Source organism: Geotrypetes seraphini, chromosome 10, assembly GCF_902459505.1.
Source record: "Geotrypetes seraphini chromosome 10, aGeoSer1.1, whole genome shotgun sequence".
Lineage (NCBI taxonomy): Eukaryota > Metazoa > Chordata > Amphibia > Gymnophiona > Dermophiidae > Geotrypetes > Geotrypetes seraphini.
In genome coordinates, this window is record NC_047093.1 from 39,858,734 (window position 1) to 39,886,705 (window position 27,972).

The 27,972-nt window shown below is 44.0% G+C and overlaps 1 protein-coding gene and 1 long non-coding RNA gene across 6 annotated transcripts in view; one reads left to right on the top strand and one right to left on the bottom strand.

Moving 5' to 3' along the window:
• ARHGAP44 (Rho GTPase activating protein 44) overlaps positions 1 to 27,972 on the bottom strand; it is a 232,785-nt gene that overhangs the window by 196,600 nt on the left and 8,213 nt on the right. The window lies entirely within an intron of this gene.
• Positions 13,802 to 27,515, top strand: LOC117368288. Its single transcript, XR_004540940.1, has 3 exons — positions 13,802 to 13,864; positions 19,733 to 19,793; positions 26,762 to 27,515. It is a non-coding gene; the product is annotated as an uncharacterized LOC117368288 (long non-coding RNA).

Sequence of the window (27,972 nt, forward strand, 5' to 3'; positions counted from 1 at the left end):
CGTTATACATGTGTTTAGAATGTTGGCATTTACTCTTTTTATAGTTTATTAATGATATACTGTCACAACGGTTGACAATAAAGCTTTATAAAAGGAAACACACATAAAGCACAGTTACTTACCGTAACAGGTGTTATCCAGGGACAGCAGGCAGATATTCTTAACGCATGGGTGATGTCACCGACGGAGCCCCAGTACGGACCTTTCTAACTAGAAAGTTCTAATTGGCCGCACCGCGCATGCGCGAGTGCCTTCCCGCCCGACGGAGGAGTGCGTGGTCCCCAGTTAAGATAAACCAGCTAAGAAGCCAACCCGGGGAGGAGGGTGGGACGTAAGAATATCTGCCTGCTGTCCCTGGATAACACCTGTTACGGTAAGTAACTGTGCTTTATCCCAGGACAAGCAGGCAGCATATTCTTAACGCATGGGTGACCTCCAAGCTAACAGAGAGGGAGGAGGGATGGTTGGCCATTAGGAAAATAAATTTTGTAACACAGATTGGCCGAAGTGTCCATCCCGTCTGGAGAAGGCATCCAGACAGTAGTGAGTAGTGAACGTGTGAACTGAGGACCAAGTGGCAGCCTTGCAGATTTCCTCGATGGGCGTGGAACGGAGGAAAGCCACAGAAGCAGCCATAGCTCTGACCCCGTGGGCCGTGACAGCACCTTCCAGTGAGAGACCGGCCCGAGCATAACAGAACGCAATGCAGGCAGCAAGCCAGTTGGAAAGCGTCCGTTTAGAGACAGGACGACCTAGACGGTTAGGATCGAAGGTCAGAAAGAGCTGAGGAGACGAGCGGGTGAGCCCTGGTACGGTCAAGGTAGTATGCAAGGGCACGCTTACAATCCAGCGTGTGCAACGCCTGTTCCCCAGGATGAGAATGGGATTTAGGGAAAAAGACCGCAAACACAATGGACTGGATGAGGTGAAAAGCAGAACCACCTTGTCATGGTGAAAAACAGTGAACGGTGGATCGACGACCAGTGCATGCAGCTCACTAACCCTCCTGGCAGAGGTGATGGCAATGAGGAAAAGCACCTTCCAAGTTAGAAGTTTGAGCGAAGTCGTGGCAAGAGGCTCAAAAGGAGGTTTCATGAGGGCTGATAAAACCACATTTAGGTCCCAGACGACAGGAGGAGGCTTCAGAGGTGGTTTGACATGGAAGAGGCCTCTCATGAACCGGGAAACCAGAGGATGAGCCGTGAGAGGTTTTCCGAGGATAGGCTCATGAAACGCAGTGATGGCACTGAGGTGGACTCTGATTGAGGTAGACTTGAGGCCAGCATCGGACAGAGAGAGCAAATAGTCCAGTACAGTTTCCACCGCCAATGAGGTGGGATCGTGATGATGCAGGAGATACCAAGAGGAAAACCGGGTCCACTTCTGATGGTAACATTGAAGAGTGGCCGGTTTCCTGGAGGCCTCCAAAATGCGACGGACAGGCTGAGACAGATTCTCTGGAGAGGTCAGCCCGAGAGAAACCAAGCTGTCAGGTGGAGCGAAGACAGATTGGGATGTAGTAGAGACTGATGCTGCTGTGTAAGTAGAGTACGAAACACAGGAAGAGGAATGGGCTCCCTGGAGCTGAGCTGAAGCAGAAGGGAGAACCAGTGTTGTCGAGGCCACCGAGGGGCGATGAGAATCATGGTGGCCTTGTCCCTGCGGAGTTTGTATAGCGTCCGCAACATCAGAGGGAGTGGAGGAAAGGCATAGAGGAACCGATCCGTCCAGTCGAGCAGGAATGCATCCGGGGCCAGACGGTGAGGAGAGAAGAGTCTGGAACAGAACTGGGGCAGCTGATGGTTGTGAGGAGCTGCAAAGAGGTCCACCTGTGGAGTGCCCCAGCGAGAAAAGATGGAGCGGAGTGTTGGAGGGTCCAGAGTCCACTCGTGAGGTTGAAGGATGCGGCTGAGATTGTCGGCCAGGGAGTTCTGTTTGCCCTGGATATAGACAGCCTTGAGGAAGAGACTGTGGTCCGTGGCCCAGGTCCGGATGCGGAGAGCCTCCTGACAGAGGAGGCGAGGTCCGGTGCCGCCTTGCTTGTTTATGTAGTACATGGCGACTTGATTGTCTGTGCACAGGAGAAGAACCTGAGGGCAGAGAAGGTGCTGGAAGGCCTTGAGAGCATAGAACATGGCTCTGAGTTCCAGGAAATTGATGTGATGTTGACGCTCCTGAGGGGTCCAGAGTCCCTGGGTGCGTAGATCTCCTAGGTGAGCTCCCCATGCATAGGGGGAGGCATCCGTGGTTATGATCATGGAGTGAGGGGGTAGATGAAGGAGTAGACCCCTGGAAAGATTGGAGGAGTTCAACCACCATTGAAGAGATTGCTAAAGAGACGATGTCACAGAGATGGGATGAGAAAGAGGATCCGTGGTCTGTGACCATTGGTTGGCTAGAGTCCACTGAGGTGTCCTGAGGTGGAGTCGCGCCAGAGGAAGTACATGGACCGTCGAGGCCATGTGGCCCAAGAGGACCATCATCTGTTGAGCTGGGATGGTGTGATGAAGGAGCACCTGACGACAGAGGTGGAGCAGGGTCCAGTGTCGGTCGGAGGGGAAAAACGCCCTCATCAGAGTGGTGTTGAGAACTGCTCCGATGAACTGAAGTCGCTGTGTGGGAAGCAGATGTGACTTGGGGTAGTTGATCTCGAACCCCAAGAGATGGAGGAAAGAGATGGTGTGATGAGTGGCTTGCAGCACAAGTGGAGACGTAGTTGCTTTCACCAACCAATCGTCCAAGTAGGGGAACACCTGGAGGTTGTGAGACCTGAGGAAGGCCGCTACCACAATAAGGCACTTGGTGAACACCCTGGGCGATGATGCGAGGCCAAAAGGTAGTACCTTGTACTGATAGTGGCGGTGCTGAATCTGAAAGCGGAGGTAGCGACTTGAATTCAGACTGATGGGGATGTGAGTGTAGGCCTCTTTGAGGTCCAGGGAACATAGCCAGTCGTGATGAGAGAGAAGAGGGTAAAGCGTGGCCAGGGAGAGCATTCTGAACTTCTCTTTGACCAGACACTTGTTGAGGTCCCGGAGATCGAGGATGGGGCGGAGGTCTCCTGTCTTCTTGGGAACCAGGAAGTAGCGGGAGTAGAATCCCTGACCCCTTTGGTCCGGAGGCACATCTTCGATGGCATTGAGAAGAAGGAGGGATTGGACCTCCCTCAGGAGGAGGGGGGTTTGGGAGGAGTGAGAAGCAGACTCTACGGGAGGATTGTCTGGTGGAAGAGTCTGGAAGTTGAGAGAGTAGCCGTGGCGAATGATGTTGAGGACCCATTGGTCTGATGTGATGACCTCCCAACGGCTGAGGAAATGCTGGAGGCGACCTCCGATAGGCTGAGGAAGAGGTAATGATGTTGGGAGACTGGCTATGCCCTGGAGAAAAGAGTCAAAAGGGCTGAGATGGTTTTGACGGAGGTAGAGGCTTGGCAGGTTGGTGAGACTGAGAGCGAGCCTGGGTTTGATGTTGTTGCCGAGGTCGGCGTGGCTGCTGTTGAGGCAGGTTGAGAGGTCTGGCCGAGAACCTGCGTTGGTAAGAAGACTGTTGCCTGTAGGGGCGAGCAGGTGGAGTCTTCTTTTTAGGTTTGATCAGAGTGTCCCACCTGGTCTCGTGTGCCGAGAGCTTCTGGGTGGTCGAGTCCAGGGATTCTCCGAAGAGTTCATCACCCAGACAAGGTGCGTTAGCCAGGCGGTCCTGGTGGTTAATGTCTAGGTCAGAGACTCTCAGCCATGCCAAACGGCGCATGGCCACCGCCATGGCGGATGCGCGAGAGGTCAGCTCAAATGAGTCGTAGATGGAGCGAACCATGAATTTCCTGAGTTGGAGGAGGCTAGAAATATGTTGCTGGAAAGGAGGGACCTTACGTTCAGGAAGATATTTCTGTAAGGAGGAGAGCTGTTGCACCAGATGCTTCATGTAGAAGGAGAAGTGGAAGGTGTAGTTGTTGGCTCTATTGGCTAACATGGCATTTTGGAAAAGGCGCTTACCAAATTTATCCATGGTTTTTCCCTCTCTGCCAGGAGGGGTGGAGGCATATACACTGGAACCCTGAGATTTTTTCAAGGTAGATTCCACCAGGAGGGACTTGTGGGGCAATTGAGATTTATCAAACCCTGGGATTGGGATAACCCGGTATAAGCTATCCAATTTACGAGGGGCTCCAGGAACCGTGAGGGGAGCTTCCCAGTTTTTATAGAAAGTTTCCCGTAAGATGTCGTGGACGGGCAACTTCAGAAATTCTTTGGGAGGTTGCTCAAAGTCTAGGGCATCGAGGAAAGCCTGAGACTTTTTAGAGTCGGACTCCAAGGGAATGGAAAGAGCTGCTGACATCTCCCTAAGGAATTTGCAGAAAGAGGATTGCTCTGGTTTGGAGACGGTGTCGGTCATGGAGGGTTCTTCATCGGTTGATGAAGCGTCCTCCTCGGTACCGTGAGGGGAGTCTTCCCACAAATCTGGGTCCCTAACGTCGGGGTGCGTACGTTTGGACATCGGTGTGGAGGGCTCGGCATGGCGGGTCTTTGAAAGAGATTTGCCTGTGCACACCGAGGCGGTACCGGGTGAGGAAGACCGATGTCGTTCCTGGGACCGGACAGGGTCGGCAGCATCACGGGTACGTACTGTAGGTGTTTCTGCCAAGAGCACCGGCATGGAAGTATTAATCGGTACCGAGGGGGTCGACACCGATGGGACAGTGTGAGGCTCGGACCGGTCCTGTACCGGAAGGTGCGGTGCCAGCAACGCCGGCAACAGTTGTTGGAGCTGTTGTTGCAGCTGCTCCTGTAACTGTGTTTGGAGTATGGCCGCGATGCGGTCATCCAGGGGAGGCACCGGTACCACTTTTCTCTTCTTCGGTACCATAGGTGCCGCTCTACGCTCCGGCGATGAGGAGGCCGATGATGAGGCACTCACCGAGATCGTAGCGGAGCGTTTGCGGGGCCGGTGCGGCGCCGGGAGGGCCGGTGTCGCAACCGTGGCAGGAGGGCGCTCAAGGGAAGTGGGAGGCTTCTTAGCTGGCTTACCTGGGCCCAATGACCCCGAGGAAGGGTCCGGTGGTGTCGATGTCATCGGAGCCGACTTTTGTGGTGCCGTCGATGTCGCAGCCGGTTCCATGGCAGATCCGGTACCAAACAAAATATTTTGCTGGATCTGCCGATTTTTCAAAGTATGCTTTTTAAGCATAGCACAGCGGGTGCAGGTGTCAGCCCGATGCTCTGGACCCAAGCACTGGAGGCACCAATTGTGTGGGTCGGTGAGGGAGATCGGGCGTGCACACCGCTGGCACTTCTTAAAACCCGGTTGAGGGGGCATGAAGGGAAACACGGCTCCGCAAAATTGAATCCGGAGGCCTGTATGGTGGCAACAGGCCCCACCGGGGCCGGCCTGAAAAAATAAAGAAAACTCGATGAGTTTTTTGGTTTTTTTTAAACAAAAATAAAGGGAATCCGATAAGAAAAAAGGAAAAAAGAGAGAAAATACGCGAGCGGGAAGGCAAAAATTAGTTTTTTAACGGCCGTTGAAAACACATGCGTCTTCTTCGCTCCGCGGAAACGAAGAAACTGGGGACCACGCACTCCTCCGTCGGGCGGGAAGGCACTCGCGCATGCGCGGTGCGGCCAACTAGAACTTTCTAGTTAAAAAGGTCCGTACCGGGGCTCCGTCGGTGACGTCACCCATGCGTTAAGAATATGCTGCCTGCTTGTCCTGGGATAAAAGGACTAAATGGAACTCTATAAAAATAGTAAATCTTATTTGCACTCTAACTGTAATCTATTTGTTATATCACACAGTAACGTACAGTCAATTTAATATCCAATTTGCAAGTTCTTCCGGAATTAATCCAGCTACCTCTCCTCCCTTGTAACCGAAAAAAACAACAACCCAAAACTGTTGTAATTTCACTGGAAATGTCCAGTTAGCTCTTTTGTAATCCGCCTTGAACTGCAAGGTATAGGCGGAATAGAAGTCCGTAATGTAATGTAAATAAGATGTTCACTCTAAAATACACCGCATAAGAAGCTGTTTCAGTTTCAAACAGTAACAACAATAACCTGACATTGTATCAGTAAACAAAGGAAGATCCAAATGAAAGCTGAAAAGAGTAGATTTTCAACATTGTCTTAGATTTTGGAAAGAAGAGTGTTCAACAAATAGGAGCGAGATCATTCCAAATTTTTGGTGCCAGAAAACAGTAAACCAAATTCATGGTCGATTCATAGTTGGGCATATTTTGGTGAAAGCAGGAGTCGGCGATGGGCATCCGTAGACCGGAGAACATGAGATGGTGTATACAGAATAGACACAAAAGTCAGGAGGAGACAGAGTACCTAAATGATGCACTCTCGTATGTGCAATGATTAGAATTTTACACCAAGTGCGAAACTGTATTGGCCACCAGAAAAGCAGCGTGAGGAATGGGGAAATGCAACCGTGTCTTTTCGCTTTGTACAAAAAAAGTCTGGAGAGTTTGAAGTCGTCACAGCTGGTAGGAAGAAATACCACAGTAAACCGAACTGCAATTCAAGAGTGAAATTATAAACGCATGAACGAGTATATGCAATGATGGAAAATGCAGAAATAACCAACAGAACAACGGCAAAGACAGTAGAAACCTGTTAACTACATTAATTTTTATTGTACAAGTGGATACTTGGATTGTAATTTCAATAAAAATAAATTGTACTTGCATAGGTGCTTGCATATGTGCACATTCCTACGCATAAAAGCTGGCATAATGCCTATGTGCTATTCTGCAAGTACCTGCTTAACTTACTTAGCACATAGTGTGGTACAGTGGTTAAAGCTACAGCCTCAGCAACCTGAGGTTGTGGGTTCAAACTCACGCTGCTCCTTGTGATCCTGGGCAAGTCACTTAGTCCCCCCCCCCCCAATTCCCTCAGGTACATTAAATAGATTGTAAACCCAATGGGATAGTTAGGGAAAAATGCTCAAGTACCTGAATAAATTCAGGTAAACCATTCTGAGCTCCCCTGGGAGCACGGTATAGAAAATTGAATAAAGAAATAGTGTGAAAATTTTCAGCCTCTGATAACCAGAGCTGGTAGTGTGACATCACAATGCCTCACTCCACCAATACCTAAGAGCCAACCTCATCAGTGATGTCACAATGGCTTCATTGTCCTTTACTTGGCTCACTTTTACTACATCTTGATTTCTAGAGTGGTGCAGTGGTTAAAGCTACAGCCTCAGTACCCTGAAGTTGTGGGTTCAAGCTCATGCTGCTCCTTGTGACCCTGGGCAAGTCACTTAATCCCCCATTGCCCCACATACATTAGATAGATTGTGAACCCGCTGGGACAGACAGGGACAAATGCTTGAGTACCTGAATAAATTCATGCAATTCGTTTTGAGCTCCCTTGGGAGAATGATATAGGGGATGCACAGGGGAGGAGCTTGACAGGACATAGGGGAAGCTCCCACTTACAAAATACTGTAAGTTATGCACATTTATCCTGCATTTAGGGGCTTGGCACATTTATCCAGATCTAGAGCTGGCATAAGGGCACACACATAAACATTAAGTGCATTAATACCCACACTCGAAGTCTATACTAGAACCTAAGTGCCTGAGTTTCTTTCTAGAATATGCAATTATTGCACACTCTTGGAGCACCTAAATAAGGCACCCAATTATAAAACTGAATCCATGGAGGGGCATAATCGAAAGGGATGTCTAAGTCCGTTTACATCCAACTCGCAAGTTGTCCAAAGTTAAAAACAGCCTAGGCCATATTTTCGAAAAATACGTCCAAAATATTTTTACTTTCAAAAATTGTCTAATTATACATCCTGCAGATCTGATCGTCCACATTGCTAAATCGTCCACGTTGCTAAATTGTCCATATTTATACCACATTTTCATCTAACTTTTCGTCCAAGTCCAAAACGCATAGAACAGGCCCTGTTGGACGTGGGAGGGGGTCTGCAAAGTGATGGACTGAAACCCAGACATGCCACCTAAATAGTGGGGTACCTTACAGGGCCGGTGCCGGTCCACAGAAATTTCCTGCCGGTCCACAGGGCCAGTACTTGCATCAGGCCCAAAACTGTTCTTCAACCGCCAGTCCATGATGCGATCTATGTGGTGTTATCTTCGAGATAGCTCCCTCTTCCTCACTGATTCAGTGCACAAAGCACGGGCAGTGGCTCCTACGTGCGTCCGGCGCCTGAACCGGAAGACTTCTCTCTGACGTTGCAACGTAAGAGGGAAGGCTTCCAGTTGTAGCACGGGACACGCAAGGAGCCGCTGCCCACAGCTTTGTGCACTGCATCAGTGAGGAAGAGGAAGCTGGCCTGAAGATAACACCGGGGACGACATAAAATGGCCAGGTGGGAGCAGGCCAGAAGGTAAGGCATAGCATGGAGGGAGGGAGACAAAAAAGGTAGGGGGGAATGATTTTATTTTTGAATTTAGTGATTGAATTTTGTCAATTTTGAGAATTTACATCTGCTGTCAGTGTGCTTTGTGTAGTTAATTTTGTGGTTAACCATTATGTGTTGTTAATAAGATTATATTGTTTATCTGTGAAAAATGAATGGAAAAAATAGTGTTACAATTAGTGCTATTATGGGGGCGGGGGCTGGGGTGGAGATTGGGTAGAGATGTGCGGGGTCTGATCCACGACTTAGCCCAGTGTTCTTCAACCGCTGGTCCACAGACCGATGCCGGTCCACAAAATAATTATTTTATTTCTGCCGGTCCATAGGTGTAAAAAGGTTGAAGAACACTGCTCTAAACTAAACTAAAGCTTAACTTTGTATACCGAGTCATCATTCTGAGAAAGCTGGACTCGGTTTACAGCAATTAAATAAACAGGGAATGATTTATAAATGATAAATAGAAAATAATAGCAAAATTTCAAAAGAATTAATTTTCAAAATGTTTGGCAAATAGAGTAGTTTTTAAAGATTTACGGAAAAATTGAAATGAACTGGAACTCCTTAAAAAAAAGGGGAGATCATTCCAGCGTTGAGAGAGTTTAAAGTCCAAAGACTGACTGAAGATCTTGGCTCCTTTAATCCATTTTTTAGAAGGAAGGGAGAGTTTAAATTGTTGGATACCTCTTGCAAAGGAGAATCGGTAAACATTCCAAAATAAAGGAATAAGAGGATTAAAGATACCATGTAGAATTTTAAATGAAATACAAGAGCATTTAAATTGAATTCTAAAATAAACTGGGAGCCAACGAAGACTCTGAAGCAAAGGGGGGTCACATGGTCAAATTTACGTTTTCCAAAGATCAGCTTTGCAGCAGTATTCTGAATTACTCTACTGTAAGTTACACACCTAACCACTTACAGTTGGCATGGGCATTTACACCAGCCATCGAACTAGTTTAATTACAGTTAGGCATGCAAATGCAGACTTGCACTAGTATTCTATAATGGCAGCTGTGCACGCAATTGCTGTTATAAAACCCACACCTAGCGCGCATCATCCTGGCTCCAACTAGGCAATCTATTGAAAATTACACTCTTATCTGTATAATAATAATAATAATAATTTTATTCTTATATACCGCCAAAGTCATGAAGCTCGAGGCGGTTTACAGCAAGAAGTGCTGGACAATCAGCGAAGAGATCACAATTCACTCATCAATACAATCTTACATAATGAAAGAAGTGGAAAGCTATATAGTCCTTAAGGTTACTGGTTGGAATAGCAGAGCTATAAAAATTCTTAGTTTACAAATCGATTGAACAAACTCGTTTTGACCAATTTTCTGAAATTGAAGTAGGTTGAAGAGAGTGTAATAATGTTACTCAGCCAAAGACTACACAATATACAGATAGAGAAGTTAAATGGTCACTGGCAACCAGCTGATCAATCAAGCTACTAGCCCATCAGAGAACACATTGCAAATAAAGATTCATTCATTAATTCATTCAGTTTTCTATACCGTTCTCCCAGGGGAGCTCAGAATGGTTTACATCAGGAGTGTCCAACCTGCGGCCCAAGGGCCGCATGTGGCCCAGTGAAGTATTTTGTGCAGCCCTGGTCAAGGGCGATGCAGTGTTTTCTTCTGCTGTCCCCGGGTGTTTACCATCTTGCCGGCTCCTTCCTCTGTCTTGCTCCAGCGTTTGCATGTTTGTGCAGCCCCAGAAACATTTTTTTGCCCAATGTGGCCTAGCGAAGCCAAAAGGTTGGACACCCCTTGTTTACATGAATTTTTTTTTTTCAGTTTCTCAAGCATTTTTTCCTGTCTGTCCTGGCAGGCTCACAATCTATCTAATGTACCTGGGGCAATGGGGAAACTTGCCCAAGGTCACAAGGAGCGCAGAGAAAGGGGGGGGACATGATAGAAGCATTCAAATACATCACGGGCCGCATTGAGGTAGAGGAAGAAATCTTTTGTCTTACGGGTCCCATGGCAACAAGAGGGCATCCGCTGAAACTCAGGGGGGGGAAGATTTCATGGGGACACCAGGAAATACTTCTTCACCAAAAGGGTAACTGATTGATGGAATGGTCTTCCACGTCACGTAGTCGAGGCCAGTACCACGCTCGACTTCAAGGGACGATGGGACAGTCAGGTGGGGTCGCTCCAGAGGTATGCTTAAAAAACTGGATTCTCGAAGGAGGGAGGGTTCTTGAGTGGGCAGACTTGTTGGGCCGTCGGCTCTTTTCTGCCGTCATACTCTATGTTTCTATAAACTCACAACTTCAGGGTGCTGAGGCTGTAGCTTTAACCACTGCGCCACTCTAGAAATCAAAATATAGTAAAAGTGAGCCAAGTAAAGGGCAATCAAGCCATTGTGACATCACTGATGAGGTTGGCTCTTAGACACTGGTGGAATGAGGAATTATGACATCAGAGGTTATGAGAGGCTAAAACGTTTCACACTATTTAGTCAATTTTCTATAAGATTCTCCTAGGGGAGCTCAGAACAGTTTACATGAATTTTTTTTTTTCAGTTTCTCAAGCATTTTTCCCTGTCTGTCCTGGCGGGCTCACAATCTATCTAATCTACCTGAGGCAATGGGGGTATTAAGTGACTTGCCCAGGGTCACAAGGAGCATCATGGGTTTGAACCCACAACCTCAGGGTACTGAGGCTGTAGCTTTAACCACTGCACATCCAAGCTGCACCCACTAAAACACTACAGAATGAAAACCGTAGCCAGAAGCTGCCCTGAAAGCTGTTGTGATCGCACATAACAGCTCTCAGCCCTCATTGGGTGGGGTATATCTTGCTCTGGACCCAGCTTTGAACCTGAGCCAACTTTTTTCCTCCCAATCTACTCATGTTTCCATAAACAGCGAGTCGTGCCAATGTTACTCTTTAAAAACCTAAGAACAGAGAGAAAGGCTTCCCATGTTACAGGTCTCACCCCATCCCCCTGGAGTATTCAGTTGTGTCCTTTGTTTTTAAAGGCCACTGGTCCACATTTAGGCTCTGGTAAGAGGACAACTATGGGGGGATGGGGGGAGGGGGGAAGTTCGACCTTGTTTTCAACCAGTTTGACAAACAATTCAAGCGCAGTTGGGTTTATTTCTCTGCACAACTGAAACAGTTTCTGCTTTGTTAAACTGCTTGTCCCTTTATGCAACAAATACTGAAATAGACTTTTGTTCCCATATAAAGACGCACCTGCCTAAAAGGTTTAGTCACCTCGGTGAGGTGCAGCCAGTGCTTTTGAGGGTGAAAGTGGGTTATTCATTCCCTGAGCCTCTCATCTGTCATCCCAAAAGTATTACTGCTGTTGTGGCTGCTTTCATACTGGCAAAATGGGCAGTTGCATGGCAACAATAACATGCTTACTTGCATGTGGGTTGCGCACAGGCATCGGGCAATGTTGCAGGCAGAGTTGCGAGGTACATGCATACTTTATGAACAATGGACCCGATTCTGTATTGTGCGACCAAAGTTGCACAAGCAAATCTGTGCGTATTGCCTGCTTCGCACATAACTTAATTGTGCTGATAAGACACTTAACTAGCCAGTAATAATCAGTAATAACTACCACCAATTAGAATTTGCATGCACAACTTTCTTTGTGTATTCTATAAAGCAGCATGTGCAAATTATAGTGCACGCCTCAGAGGGGGCGTGGCAAGGGGGGAGAAGCATGGTTGGGTCCTGAGCATTCCTAAAAAAAAGATAAGTGTTGTTTTAAGGCTTTACTTATTTAAGGCTCAATATTCGCCATGTTATAAGTTATTTTGCCTGTTTGCACACTTCTCTATTGCAATTTGCACTAAGATTTTTGCTATTTGCACATGCTCTTTTGCTCTGCTGCTATTTGCACTGCTTGAAAAAAAGAAAAAAATATACAGAAAAATAGAATTTTGAATTTTAGAAACTTAAATTATTGAGTAGTTGAATTCTGACGAAATAAGTCATTTATATTAAAAATTTGTTACAAATAAGATGAATTACATCTTCTTAATTAATAATATGAAGGTTTTTTAGATCAATGAAAGATATCCACACCACGATTCCATCAATGGATGATATCATTATGATCCTTGGAGTGGCAATTCTGAGATCTTTTTCCTTCATTTAACATTATTATTTATTAAGTAATTCTCTCTGCAACGTTATTAGCCTTTTTTGTGGATCCCAATCATTAGCACCATTCTATAAACTGTGACTAACTTTAAGTGTGGCTTAAATAGCAGCACTATTGTAGGCCCCATATACATAGAATTTATCCTTTGATGTCTAGTTTTATCTTTTTTTTTTTTCACAGGCAGGAATCCTTGGTGCTTATCTCTTGCTCCCTTGAACTGTTACTATTTTTATCTCCACCATCTAACTTGTGAGGCTGTTTCATGCACCCGCCCTTTTTCCATGAATATTTTTCAGTGTCATGAGGGTGGACTCCCCAGCTTGGCATGTGACAAGGAGACAGTGCTCATAGCGTCGAGGAGAGGGGGACAAGGAGAACCCCCCAGTCATTGCTCAACAGTGACATCTCCTGTCCAGGCTACACACATACCAGGTTCCAAAGAGAGCTACAGTCTGAAGGACTAGAGTGGGAATGGCTGGAATCTGGACAGAGGGAAATCCTAAAATAAAAAAAGGAAGAGAAATACTTATACCATCTTGCACTGGTTAAAACTTCTCTCTACACATCCCATGCCAGCCAAACAGCTCAGGACAGCTGGTACGGCTATAAACCTGGCAGAGAATTCACATTCCTGCATTTATATCCACCTCGGTCTTTTTTTTTTTTTTTTTTTTAATTCCTCGAGCAGCTGTGCGCTCCATTCTATATCTCATCTGTTCACACACCCCCACCATCACATTTCTATTGGGTAGTTCAACACTTCTAGGCACTCCCAAAACCACCTAACCCTGAAACCCTCCATCAAAATCAGTATTTACCAACTCTTTGCCAAAGAGAGCAATGATTAAACAAAACGGCATATAACACATAAAAGTAGTAGATGGGAGCTTAAGAGGAATCAGACCCACTTTTCAGAGAGGTCACAGGTGGTGAGGCCTACTGAGTTGTGCTATTGAGCAAGCGCTACAGTGTTTAATAGGAGCAGATTATGCAGAAAGAGAAAAGCGGGGGGAGGGGGATGAAATAAAGCTGGAAGAAGCAGGCTCAAAAGAAACATGAGGGAAAACCCCTTTTTTGAGAGGAAGGCAGAGAGCCTGGAATCACCCGCTGGAAAATTCTAGCAACCAAAATGATGACAGAATTCCAAGGTGCTGTTAGAGAGACAAAGACAGCTGCTGGACAGTCTTGCTGGCCTAAACAGTTCTTATCTGAGGACCAAACTGGCACTTTCTTACACTTGCTCAGCAGGACAGCAGCAAGCAGGGGACAGATTTAGAACAGGATGAGCATGGCACTTGGACTGGCATGATGTGACAAGAGACATGGCCAGGTACGTATGTCACCAGAGGAGGAAAGCGAGCTTTGTAAACCAGAAAATAAGCAATAAGCCCTCCTCCCCTGCCCTTTGCAATCTCTTGCCTGCCGGTGCTGCAAGGTAACTGCTTGCCTCAAAATAGCCCAAAGCCTCTCCTGCTTTGCATTTGTGGCTTCTGACCTTTCTGCAACATCAGTACTCTGCTTACACATATACCTCCCCCCTAATGGTGAATGATGATACTTCCTTGGTCTAGCAAAGGATAGGATGTCACTCTCAGTATTCGACCAAGGGAGGTTTAGGTCTTTTAAGAAGGTCTGACAATTTTATTATGAAAGGAAATTTGGACATTTATAGCTACATAATTATTTTGCAAAATAAATACCCCCTGCTTTGGCATTTGGTGGCCTTAGGTGCAATTCTGGCACCTTTTATTTAGACGTCAGTAGGTGCCTCAACCTTGCCATGTTTTGCCGTTTCTAATTGCATTTTTCAATTAATTTAGGCGTCAGTAGAATTTCCTCCTTAGGCTATAAGTGGTATATAAATGCTAATAATAAATAAAAGAGGAACTTTTTATTTAAATAAAATAGGAACTTTTTCCACAGAATGCCTTGGTTTACTATGGTGGTGGATCTCTCAGTCAGCGGGTGTGTGATCGCTCAAATCCCTGACGAAGCATTTTGTTGCGAAACAGGGGCCCCTGTTGGATATTTTGGAAGAATGTTTTGACTGATAGCTTTTTTCCATAGAGCAGTTTTTCCTGCTTGCTTTACTCCAGGACTACACCTGAATATTGAAGTGCTCAGATAAGTGACTTCTATTTTTGACAATTGTTGTTTGAAGAAAAATTTTTTTAAAAATATATAAAACTATAAGAAAATATATAAAACTATTAGAAAATTAGAATAGAGGTTCACTTACTAATTGGGAGTTTTTCTGACCAAGGATGTGTCTGCTAGGATTAAATTCTGTTTAAAACTAGCCTGTCTACATGGGAAGCTTAATGAGCCCCTATTAGACACTGAGGTCTTTTCTCCCTTTTTGTAAAGAAAGGTGACTTTTCTGTCCTGTATTTTGGAGGGTGCAATTTTTTGTACTTTGTTTCCATAACCATAAAGTTCTATGACATCACAATGCAGGTGTAAAGGGCTTTAGCCTATAGCAGTGGTCTCAAACTAGCAGCCCGACAGGTACTATTTTGAGGCCCTCGGTATGTTTATCATAATCACAAAAGTAAAATAAAACAGTTTCTTGATCATATGTCTCTTTAGCTATAAATTACAATATTATTATTAAGACTTAGCCAAAAGGAAAGATTTATAAACTATAAAGAGTTTGACCTCATACAAAATTGTCATTTCTTTAATAAGACATTGACTATTTTTTCTGAGGCCTTCAAGTACCTACAAATCCAAAATGTGGCCCTGCAAAGGGTTTCAGTTTGAGGCTGCTGCACTAGCAGGTATGCCCACCTTTTTACTTTCAATTTCCTGCTGAAATAACTCAGGACTTTAAGATTGTTTTCTATGCTCCTGGGGGAGCCCTATTTACCCTAAAGGATTACTCATTCAGTTGAATTTTGATGACCGCTTTGTGTTGTAATTACTATTATGGTTCAAGCTGTGTAAACCCCCCCCCCCTCCCCTACCACCCTGAAAGGTAGACTGTGTTTGAATCTGTGTTTCGGGTGATTTTTTTTTTAATTCCACGGGGCTTTAATGTAAGTACCAGCAAGTTTAGATTGCTTGATCTGCTTTGTAATGTGAAAATGTTTGAGCTAAACCTTTTAACTGGATTTTACACTTTCCTGAAACAACATCCAATGATTTTGACTCCCTGGGCAGCTTTAAGCACTATTTCTGATTGCTGAAGCTGCTTCCCCTAATAACTACGCTTGAGCCAAAATATGAGGAATATATCCTTTTAGCTGGCAATTTTTTATTTGAACTATATATTCAAGGTGTGAAAAAAAAATACAGTGAATGCTGCTGCCAAGCGCCATCCAGTTCTTCAACATAAAAACACCAGAGAATGTTGAGAGTAAGTGAAATGATTCAATCAAACAGGTGATTGACTATTTGGGAAATTTCTGAGGATCTGAACATCTCTTATGGTTCTGGTCAAAACATTTTAACAACAGATTTGAATATAAGTCGAGTGAGTATGACCTGAGAAACGAACAAACGGTTTCATCCTCCATCATGATAATGCTCCGTGTCACACATCGCTTCTGGCAAATAAAAATATTACGGTGCATCCTCATCCACCTTATTCACCAGATCTAGCACCATGTGACTTCTGGCTCTTCTCCAAAGTCAAAATGACCATGAAAAGTAAACGTTTTGAATCGATTCAATATATCGACACAGTCATGACAACTCAACTAAAGACACTCACGAAAGAAGACTTCAAGAACTGCTTCAGAAAGTGGCAAGAATGATGGGATAAGTGTGTTCAAAGTGAGGAGGAGTATTTTTTGAGGAGGATTAATGGTAATGTGTCTTTTACTATAATAAACTATAACTCTAGACCACCACCTCTCCAATCTTATGACCACAATGCTCAACTACAAAACCTTCAGGAACAAACTGAAAACCATGCTATTCAAGAAATTTATCAATTGATCTAACTAAACCTTCTTGAATCCCCAGATCCTAATGCTTTTTCCAACTATCAACCATGTAATTTCTCTGTGAATGCCCAGGCCAATTCTTTTGTAAACCGCCTAGAACTGAAAGGTATTGGCGGTGTAGAAGACACCAATGAAATGTAATTCTGATCCACGAAGTTTGATCATCACATTTTGCTCATTGGCCGGTAAAATTCTGACAATTGATTTGAATCATATCTCACATTTACTTTATTTCTCACTCACATTGAGTATCACATTAAATCTTTTATCTCTTATATCGTTGCATTAAGTTCTAATTCTCTACAACTCGCCACTTAAGTAGTCTTCCTTCACACTGTTCACATTTGATAACGATATCCATTAATGCTATGATTTTAATTTTTGGTTGAATTACTTTTCATGCCTTCTCTAAACGCCATGGGGCTCATAATCGAAAGAGACAAACGTCCAAAAACCGGCCTAGGTTGGCACTTGGACGATCATCAATCAAAAACGTCCAAGTGCTAATAAAAAAACAGGTTTTGGACGTATTTATAAACGACCTAGGCCTTCATAGTGCTGCTGAACGACCATAGCTAAACAGGGCGTGTCAGGAGGAATGTCAAGGGCAGGATTTGGGCGGGACATGGGCAGGCTTAGACTTAGTCCTACTGCATGTATAACCGAAAGTTATACAGCACAGGATCGACGAAACTTGGATGTTGTGACTTAGACCATTTAAAACATGGTCTAAGTCACAAAAACCCACCTAAAGTAACCAGATAAGCACTGCAAACACATAATACAAACACCCACACACTACCCTTGTGATCACTGACCCCCCCCCCACCTCACCCCATAAAAATATTAATCACAACTTGAAAATTGTGCCTCCAGAACATCATCACCTGGCAGCCCGACATAGGAAAGCCTAGTCGTGCTGCACAGAGGCGTCTTAAGCCATCTTGGGGATGGATTAGGGACCCATGGAGAGGAGGACCCATGCCCATAAGCCCCTGCAATCACTGCATTGATATTAAAACATGTGCACTCCCCTAAACATCCCCAAAACCCTTTTGTACTGGCATATAAGTGGCTCCTGCAGCTATAAGGGCTATTGGGTTGGTAGATAAGTGGGTCTAGGGCAGGGGTACGCAATTCCGGTCCTCGAGAGCTGGAGCCAGGTCAGGTTTTCAGGATATCCACAATGAATATGTATGAGATGGATTTGCATGCACTGCCTCCTTGAGATGCAAATCTATCTCATGCATATTTATTGTGGATATCCTGAAAACCAGACCTGGCTCCGGCTCTCGAGGACCGGAATTGCCTACCCCTGGTCTAGGGGATTCTGGAGGTGGTTTGGGGGGGCTCACCATGACCTATAAGGGAGCTGTAGTGAGATGAAGACATGGTGCCATGTCTGGGTGTTCAGTCCATCACTTTGCAGACCCCTCCCACGTCCAACAGGGCTTGTTCTAGGCCAGGGGTGTCCAATGTCGGTCCTCGAGGGCCGCAGTCCAGTCGGATTTTCAGGATTTCCCCAATGAATATACATGAGGTCTATTTGCATGCACTGCTTTCATTGTATGCTAATAGATCTCATGCATATTCATTGGGGAAATCCTGAAAACCCGACTGGATTGCGGCCCTCGAGGACTGACATTGGACACCCCTGTTCTAGGCGTTTTTGACTTGGATGGAAAGTTGGATAAAAATGTGGCATAAAGATGGACGATTTAGCGATTTGGACGATCAGATTGGCAAGACATATACTTAGACAATTTTTGAAACGAAAAAAAATTTGGACGTATTTTTCGAAAATGTGTCCTAAGCTGTTATTTACTTTGAATGACTTGTGACTTAGACGAAAACGGACTTAAGACGTTCCTTTCGATTATGCCCCTCCATTTGTTTAAAACAATATAATCAATTTTTATTGGTATTTGTTTTTTATTAAATTATATACAGTCAAACCTCAGTTTACGAGTACCGCGGTTTACGAGTGTTTTGCAAGACGAGCAAAACATTTGTAAAATTTATGACTCGTAAACCGAGCTTGACTCACTATACGAGCATGTCCCAAAGTAAAACATCCCACATCCCCCTCTCCATACCTTGCAATGCACGCTTTCTGATGCTCTTTCACTTCAGTTTTGCCTTTTAGGGTGTCCAACCTGCTGCCCCATGCGTCCCGCTCGACGGCAATGCGTTTGTTCCGTCTGCCGCCCCTGGATGATTGCCTTCTTGTCGGCTCCCTCCTCCTTGCAGTGTTCGCTCTGGGCCGCGGAAGCAGCTCCTGCATGCCTCCTGCGGCTGGCCCTGAGACGTTCCCTCTGACGTTGCGACATCAGAGGGAGGGCTTCCGGGTCGGCCGTGGGGGGCACATGGGAACTGCTGCCCACCGCTTTGAACGAGCACTGCGGCAAGAAGGAGAAAGCCGGCATGAAGGTAGGCACTGCAGCACAGGGAGGGCTTCCGGGTCGGCCATGGGGGGAACATGGGAACTGTTGCCCACAGCTTGGATGAGCACTGCGGCATGAAGGTAGGCACCACGGCACAGTGAGGGCTTCCAGGTCGGCCATGGGGGGAACATGGGAACTGTTGCCCGCAGATTGGAACGAGCACTGCGGCATGAAGGTAGGCACCGCGGCACAGTGAGGGCTTCCGGGTCGGCCGTGGGGGGAACATGGGAACTGTTGCCCGCAGCTTGAAACGAGCACTGCGGCTTGAAGGAGGAGAAAGCCGGCATGAATGTAAGCACTGAACGAAAAAGAAGTTAAAGATGCAAGGCCCCAGTGAGGTTGGTTGGCTGTGGAAAGAGCCCAGTGCCCCAGTTCTGTTATGTTTATGTCGGTCACTGGCAGCAGTAGCAATGAATTGTCCGAGTCTCCATTATATCCTATGGGGAACTCTGCTTTGATAAACGAGCGTTTTGGTTTACGAGCATGCTCCTGGAACGGATCATGCTCGTAAACCAAGGTACCACTGTATGTATGTATATATATATATCTATTTTTTTTTTGCAGACCCCGATACAGATGTTGTACACTGAAACACTGCTTGTGTGGGGTTAATAAAGACAAGTCCCTGTTTGTTGAGGTCCTTTGTGCTTTTTTGCTATAAAAGATATTTAAAATCATATACTTTGTGTAAATGGGGAAAATTTTTGCTATAAAATTTTTGCTATAAAAGATATTTAAAATCATATACTTTGTGTAAATGGGGAAAATTTCTAAAGTATAATGTCCAATTGTGTGTTTCTACAGGATCATTCGGTGGAGAGTCCTTGTGACCCTGGGCAAGTTACTCAATCCTCAATTGCCCCAGGTACGTTAGATAGATGGTGAGCCCACTGGGACAGATAGGGAAAATGCTTGAGTACCTGATTGTAAACTGTTTAGATAACCTTGATAGGCGTATATAAATACCTAAATAATAATAATAGTTTGGGATATCATGATTGTATAGTTTAATTATAAAATCTCAAGGTGGAGAGGGCTATGGACCTGACAGTTAATTGAAGGGCACGCAAGGCTAAAATTTTGTTCAGAGCACTTAATAACATTGCACTGACCCCTGCTGGCCTGGAAATGGTATGGAGGCATATGTGAAAGAGGGAAAAGAAAGGCTGTCTCACTCATTGCTCAACAGTGTCACTTTCAGGCTGGAATTAGGGCGCGCTTATATGAGACCGTGGTCTGTGAGCCCTAACCAAGGACTAATTTTCCTCAATGGAGGAGAGTAAACAGTGGAGTGTCACAGGGATCTGTTCTGGACCAGTGCTATTTAACTTATTTATAAATAATCTAGAAATTGGAACGATGAGTGAGGTGCTTAAGTTTGTAGATGAAAGTTGTCAAAGCACATGCAGACTGTGATAAATTGCAGGCAGACCTTAGGAAATTGGAAGACTGGGCATCCAAGTGGCAGATGAAATTTAATGTGAACAAATGCAAAGTGATGCACATTGGGAAGAACAACCCAAATCACAGTTATTGGATGCTAGGGTCCACCTTGGGGGTTAGCGCCTAAGATAAGGATCTGGCAATGCTAGGGATGAGAGTGCGGAAGAAGGTGGAAGAGATTTTTATAAAATTCATTTGCATGGTGAGTATAAAATGAAGGTTCATGGCAACATAGCCTATCGCAGGATAGGTCCGATTGAGCTGGAGGCTCAAAAGTACAGGTGAAAAATATTCCAGATCAAAAATATACAAAATACACTCAAATGCAAAACGAAGCAGAGAGTAAATGCAGAGCTCAGCTATAAGTCTGCTTACAAACTGGAGACCTGATGGGCTTGATTCACGTCTTGCCAAGAAGAGAGAGTACATTAAAATGGCAGCCAAGGAAATCAATTCTTATCTATCTCTGAGACAAACAGGTGCAATTACAAGAAAGCCACAGTTCCTTTGAGACTGTGTGGTAGCAGTGCAAGAGGAGGGTTATATCTGAAAAGGAAGACACTGTGAATAACCATCCAGAGTCTGATCAAAATCTAACTGGAGCCTCAGGAAATAAAGCTTGAAAACACAACTATTTTTCCTTCCCGCTATTTTTCCTTCTTATACCAGTTCAAATAATTCTTCTTAAGAAATGGATTAGTTTTGGAAACAAGGGACTCACTGAGGCACCAAGCTTACTTGGGCAGAATATTATCTTCTATTCTCAACTAAAAATCTTACTTGTGAATGTTTTGGAAAGGGACAGAACTTTGCGATTTGAGCAAGGTGCTGCTCCCACATTTATATTTTTTTGTAAACATTTGTTATACTGCAACTCCAAAGATGGTCAAAGCAGTGTACAACCTACATCAGTGAAGAAAGGAACTCCATTAATTAAAGGACAATCAAGAGCCACGTTCACAACCTAAACTTAAAAACTAACCATATCCCAGCTTGGTTCTCCCGGAGGATCGTCAGAAGGCAGCACCAAATATTAATTAAAGTTCTGCTCAAAATAAAGTTTTCAAAGCCTTTTTTAAAGCTAATGAAAACAGGAAGACCTTTGATTGAGTGGGGCAATTCATTCCACAATTTTGGTGCGAAGAAGAAGGCCGAATGCCTTGTAGATTCATAAGCCTTTGAAGGAGGGGCAGCACTAAATGATTAGCATCTATTGAAAATGATTTTGTTGGAGTGGATGCAGCGATTATGGACAGCCTATAGCTCAGAGCTTTCCAAATTTATTCTAGGAACCCCACAGCCACTCAGATGATCAGGATATCCATAATGAATATGCATGAGATTAATTTACATGCATTGGAGATTTTATATAAAAATGATCTCATGCACACTGGCCTTGGGGACCCCAGTACAGATCTGCATGTAGGGAGATATACCGTGCATATACTTCAATATAATTAGAGATTTTGGGGCCAAATAAATAGCCTAAAAAATGGGGGTCTCAGTTTATATTCAGGTTAGCGCTGACCCCCGCCTTCCCCCCTCCCGGATCCTGTTTGCAGGCCTCTGTTGGGCCTGCCATGAGACCTGGTGGTTCAGCAGTGACCGGGACAGGAGGGATCCCTCCCGCCTCTTGTCCCAGTCGATTCCAATTATTTTTATCCTCCTCCCTCCTCCCCCGCGTACCTTTAGTGGTCTAGTAGTACCCTGGTGGTCTAGCAGTGATTTACGGCGGAAGCAACCTTCCTTTGCTACTGCCCGTGCAGACCCACTAGCTAACTGGCTGCTGCAAGTTCTTGCAGGACCACGAGAACTCATGGCAGCCAATTAGCTGGTGGCTCTGCGCAGGCGCGAAGGAACGTCGCTAGCTGATTGGCTGCCATGAAATCGCAGCACGATGACTCCCAGTCACAAAATATTTTCAATTGCACCTTTATTACGGGATGCATTGCCACAAGAAATTACAACCCTGTTATCATTTTATAATGTTTTAAGGCTTACTTTTTCAGGCTAGGCTTTGGTGATGATGGCTGATCTATATCTTACTTTTAGTATTGGCATGCTGTATGGTTTATTGATTGGGACTTATTAACCGTCTTTATGAAGAGATTCACCCAAGGTGGTGTACAGCAAGTACAATTCACAGGACCTTTTACTAAAGTGCGGGTGCGGTTTTAGCGCGTGCTAACGTGTCCATTATATCATTCAGACGCGTTAGCACGCGTTAGCATTTAGTGCGTGCTAATTTTTTTTCACGCACTAAAACAGCTACCGCACCTTAGTAAAAGGACCTATGTAAAGCTTACAGATTTGTTACCAGCATAACTGTAGTAAAAAGACCAAATATAAACATTAATGAGGTAAATTCAAAATCAGCAAAATGAAACTTAATATTAGGACTACGATGAAACAGTTCCAAACTATATTTATTAACAGCACTGCAATTCAAATATGAGAGATATAATACATTACATTACATTAGGGATTTCTATTCCGCCATTACCTTGCAGTTCAAGGCAGATTACAAAAGAATTATCCTAGATGTATTACAACAAGAAACTTACAAAAAAAAAAAATAATTGGTCATTTTCAAAAAGAGTAATACGTCAGCATAATACCTAATGACATAAATCAGAACATTCAAATAACACAGATATGACGCTAATGCATTTCTACAATGCAGTTTATCATATAGCTGAGGGGTCAAGTGAAGATATTAGATGAGGACAAGATGGGTGGTGCAGAGTTAGCAAGGTTAAATAGATGGGAGACTAATCTCAAGGCAAGTTTCAAGTTTATTTAAAATTTCTTATACTGCCCAATCAGCCTTCTAGGCGGTGTACAAATTTGTAAAAACAGAGAACAAACTTTAACTAAAATACAAGTTTGAGGTGACAATATGTTTACACAGTTAAACAAGATATAAGGAACTGATTTAGTTACAAAGGCCCATAGCCTCTAAAAGGTACCTTAACTTAGGCACCAGTAGGCGCCCTACTGGAAGCTAAGTTAAGTCCAAAACGCCATTTAAAAGAGGACTTAAAAGAAAATTCAAGATGCTCACCAGCACCTAAACAACGGTGCGTAATGCCACTGTAAGTGTGGCGTAATTCCGGAAGTGGCATTAGGCACCATAAAGTGCCTACGCAGGCATGATTCACGTCGAAGGTAGACGCCAGAAATGTAGGCCTTAAAAACCCTGGGCTATATTTTCAATGCCTACCTTTGCCGGAGGCGCAATTCTCTGAATGGTGTTGTCACGTGATAGGCGGCCGCCAACAACGGCACCATTTAGAAAATCCAGGTCAATGTGTGTAGCAAGCTAGTCCTGGATGGCGATTCAGGGGATAGAAGGGCAGCAGGCAGGAGAGATTCGGGGGACAGCAGGGTGGTGATTCGGGGCAGCAGGCAGGAGAGATTCAGGGCAGCAGAGAGCAGGGCGTGCAGAAAGCAGGGCAGCAATGGAGCTGGAGAGTTGGAAAGGATGTTTGCGACTGGTCCCCAGCAGTCGCTTCTTGGGTTGATCAGCAAGATTTCATTAGTGAATCGGGTCCCTGCCTACTTTGCATGTCATTCCCCTCATTTGCATGTGCGGATCGGAAGCGGATCGCAGGAGAAATTAATGAATCGGGCCAGAGGGAAATCGGGTTGCAAAGGGGTTGCAAACCGATCTATACCCAATCGGTTTGCTTAGTGAATCATATAATGGGTGTCTTAGCATTCAGCATGTGCTAAATCAGTTAGTGCATTTAAGTAAAAGGTCTCCTTAGTAAGGTTTCCATGGTCTTTTACCTAGTTAAAGGCAGTAAGTATTTTAGGTCATGAAGTTGAGATTTTTATTTATCTAGTTAAGATATTAGAATGTCATTTGTAGTATAGTCTGTGTTTTTACTGCTGTACAAATTTTATGTTAAAATTTCTGTGTTTTTATTGTTTATATATTATTAAAGGATGTTACTTGCCTAAGATTGGAATATAATTTTTTTTTTGCAAATAAACTACATTTCCCTGCATGCAAATTGGCAAAGCTAGGAATGACTCAATATGTTCCCCCTCCCCCTTAGGCTACCAAAGAACCAAACAAAATTGCCAAAAATACTTCAAGTATCTACACAAAAAATAATAATTGGCAGAACCCTTCAAATACGCTGAGAGCTGGCAAGTTTAAATTTAAATGAAAAGGCATATCAGTACGGGCCAAACAATTGAATTATAAAAATAAATTTGTAATCATTTAATAGTTTAAGCCCCAGGCAGGAAACGTATAGGTGACCAGCACCAGGTTGTCAAACCTTCATAAGTCCTGCCCCATGCATCATGTAGTCCTTTAATCCAATATCAAATAGAAAACTCAATAAACACTCAACGGAAGAACTAAGAAGGGAAAGAAGGGACAAAAAGGCGTTTCAAAAACGCTTCCCCTTATAGTACAGAAAACGGCTGTCCGACTGATATTTGGGTTGAAGAAAATTGACCATATTAGTCCTTACTATTGACTGCTGCATTGGCTCCTGGTGGAAGCACGAGTGTTGTTCAAACTTTTGTGCATTTGTTTTAGGCTGTTTGGGGCTCTCCCCCAAATTACCTTTTATTTGATTTGGGGCTCCTTTTACAAAGGCGCGCTAGCGGTTTAACGCGCGTGATAGCGCGTGCTAAACCGCCGGATGCGCTAGCCGCTACCACCTCCTCTTGAGCAGGCGGTAGTTTTTGGCCAGCGCGGGGGTTAGCGCGTGATGAAAAGTTGCGCACGTTAACCCCGCTAGCGCGGCTTTGTAAAAGGAGCCCTTTGTGTTATATAGTCCAACGAGGATAACTAGGAATTCCAATTTATTTGCCTATCCAAAAATTACTGGCTGCAGATATAACACCTTTTTGGACAGGACTCTTGCATTTCAAGCAAGTAAGCAGCAGTCCTGGTGGGTAATTGAATTGGTGGAGATGTGTTGTCTTATGATGCATTTCGAAAAGTAATCAAGTCAAAGTTGTTTGACAAATTTATTACCTAAATGAGGACATTACTGTTAACTAAAATTTTATACTGAATATTTTAGGAAAATTGCTGTATTTCAATTAATTGTATTTCGCTGATTGTCCAGTCTTCTTCTGTTGTAAACCGCCTAGAAATTGTTTGATTATGGCGGTATAGAAGAATAAAGTTATGTTAAAACTATTCAAAAGATTTTTTTTCTTTTTAAAAAATGTAATAATCAAAGAATCATTCAAACACTCAGATCATCTTTTCAAAATCTATTAGTTGTTCCTTCTCTAAAAATAATAGGTACACGAAGATCAGACATGTTTTCTGTAATCGGTCCCCAATGGTGGAACTCTTTGCCTCAACACATCAAAAACGAAAAAGATATCCCTTCTTTTAAGAAATCCTTGAAAACACACCTTTTTAAAGATGCTTTTTCGACTTTTATAATATTTTTTTTTAACTATCCTGTTTCCTTTTGTTTTTTCCCTTATTTGTCTTTCTCAATATAATAGAGGTATCTTTTTACCCTCCTCCCCTTCCAACTAATGTTTGTCCTGTCTTAATCTCAATGTTTATGTATTTTGTATTTTTTTAATTCTATCCTATTTTTAATTATGTACATCGCTTTGTAAATAGATTCAGCGATTCATCAAATATTTAATAAACCTTGAACCTTAAACCTTGAACCTTGTCATAGCTCATCACAGCTCGACAGAGCTCCGTTTCGAATCTTCCTCAGGAGCTGAAACAGATGATTAAAGTCCCGACTGGAGAGCGTATAGGATAAGACTTTTCATGCTGGAGTAAAATAATCCCTTGGACAAAAGCAAAAACTCATGCTGCCAACAAAATTCAATCACTCCCTTGACATGGTGACCCTACTGCTATAGACATTAGACACACTGAGACTAATATTTCACTATATAGCAGGGGTGTCCTCGAGGGCTGCAATCCAGTCGGGTTTTCAGGATTTCCCCAATGAATATGCATGAGATCTATTAGCATACAATGAAAGCAGTGCATGCAAATAGATCCCATGCATATTCATTGGGGAAATTCTGAAAACCCGACTGGACTGCGGCCCTCGAGGAGGGACTTTGACACCCCTGCTATATAGGCTGGATGATGTTATTCTATAATTATACTGCTTTGTTTTAACCGCTTTAATCTTGTGCTTAGAAAAGCAAGATATCAATTCACACATTTAAATTGAATAAATAGGATCCTGTCATCATTTGATTTATTTTTAATTTGCAAGCTTCTTGTCCAGTAAGACTGGAAGAAATACTCCATTTATGTCAGTGGCTGCCGAACCTTTCTTTAAGCACTTTACAGAGCTAATATATCACAGTATTGTCCAGGGCTAATGTCAGAATGAACCATTTTGCAATCCATTGTCTTTAATGTTTCAGGCATGGATGCGTCTTCCCAGACCTCCCTGCCACTGAGGAATGACATGCCAGGACTGCAGCTCTTCTGGAAAGAATCATGTTGTGGCTTGAGTCAAATGAATGGAATATGGCTCTATATTACTAACTTATCATCAAACCTTTACAGAAACACAAGGGCAGCCAGAGGAAAATGTGAAGGGATGTGGGGCCCTGGACAGAGATTCACTGCAGGGTCTCATCAGCAAGTGCCAGAAGGGGTTCAACAGCAGGGTCACGTGCAAAAGATGGTCGAGCCACCCCTGCATAAAAAGAGTGGTAAATGAACACAGACTTACATTTTTTGTGCCATGACCGCAAATTCTTAGTCCCAGGCCACTACTTTGAATGAAGCTATGTTTGGACCTTTCATGAAGCTTTTGCACTGGATTAAATTGTTTGCCTTTTCCCAAAACTCAAGCTCAAAACCAATAACAAATCAGGTAATTTCCCTGCCCTAAAGGAATTACAATCTACGAGCCCGGTTTGCTAAACGTCTTCCCTTGTAGGCAAAGGATGAGAGAGAAGCCTTAGTAAGTCAGGCTCTCCGTTTGTGCCCGAGGCAATAGAGGAGAAAGTGACTTGGCCAAGGTCAAAAGGAGCATCAGTGGGAAAGGTAAGATTTGAACCCTGGCTCAAGGCTCTGGAGTTGGATGCAATTCTGAGTAAACTCAGTTGGTAAAAATGCACCGACTCCAGCTTCAAAATAAAAAATAATAATAATAGGGCTCCTTTTACATAGCCACGCTAGCGGTTTTAGCGCACACACCGGATTAGCGCACGCCAGCCGAAAATCTACCACCTGCTTAAAAGGAGGCGGTAGCGGCTGGCGCGCTATTCCGCGAATTAAGGCCCTAGCGCGGCTTTGTAAAAGGAGCCCATAAACTTACCACATATTTTCATTTGATAGCATTTTTTTTTTGTTCAAGTTCTTTGTCCAAACTTCAAATATTTTGTAGTCTATTAGTCCTAATTGTGTACATAAATAAATATCCTCTGCTTCTGTAATTAATCCAACTTCTATTAGATTTGCTATACATAGTAGGAGCTGGAGGCAGGATCGGAGGGTTTGGAGGGTTTGGTGTACCAACTCCGCAGCCCTACCCTGGCTTCCCAGTCTCTCAGCCTGATGCTCTGTCTACCAAGCTGCTCCTCTGTTCCTTTTTTTTTTTTTTTTCAAGATATCCACCATTAAT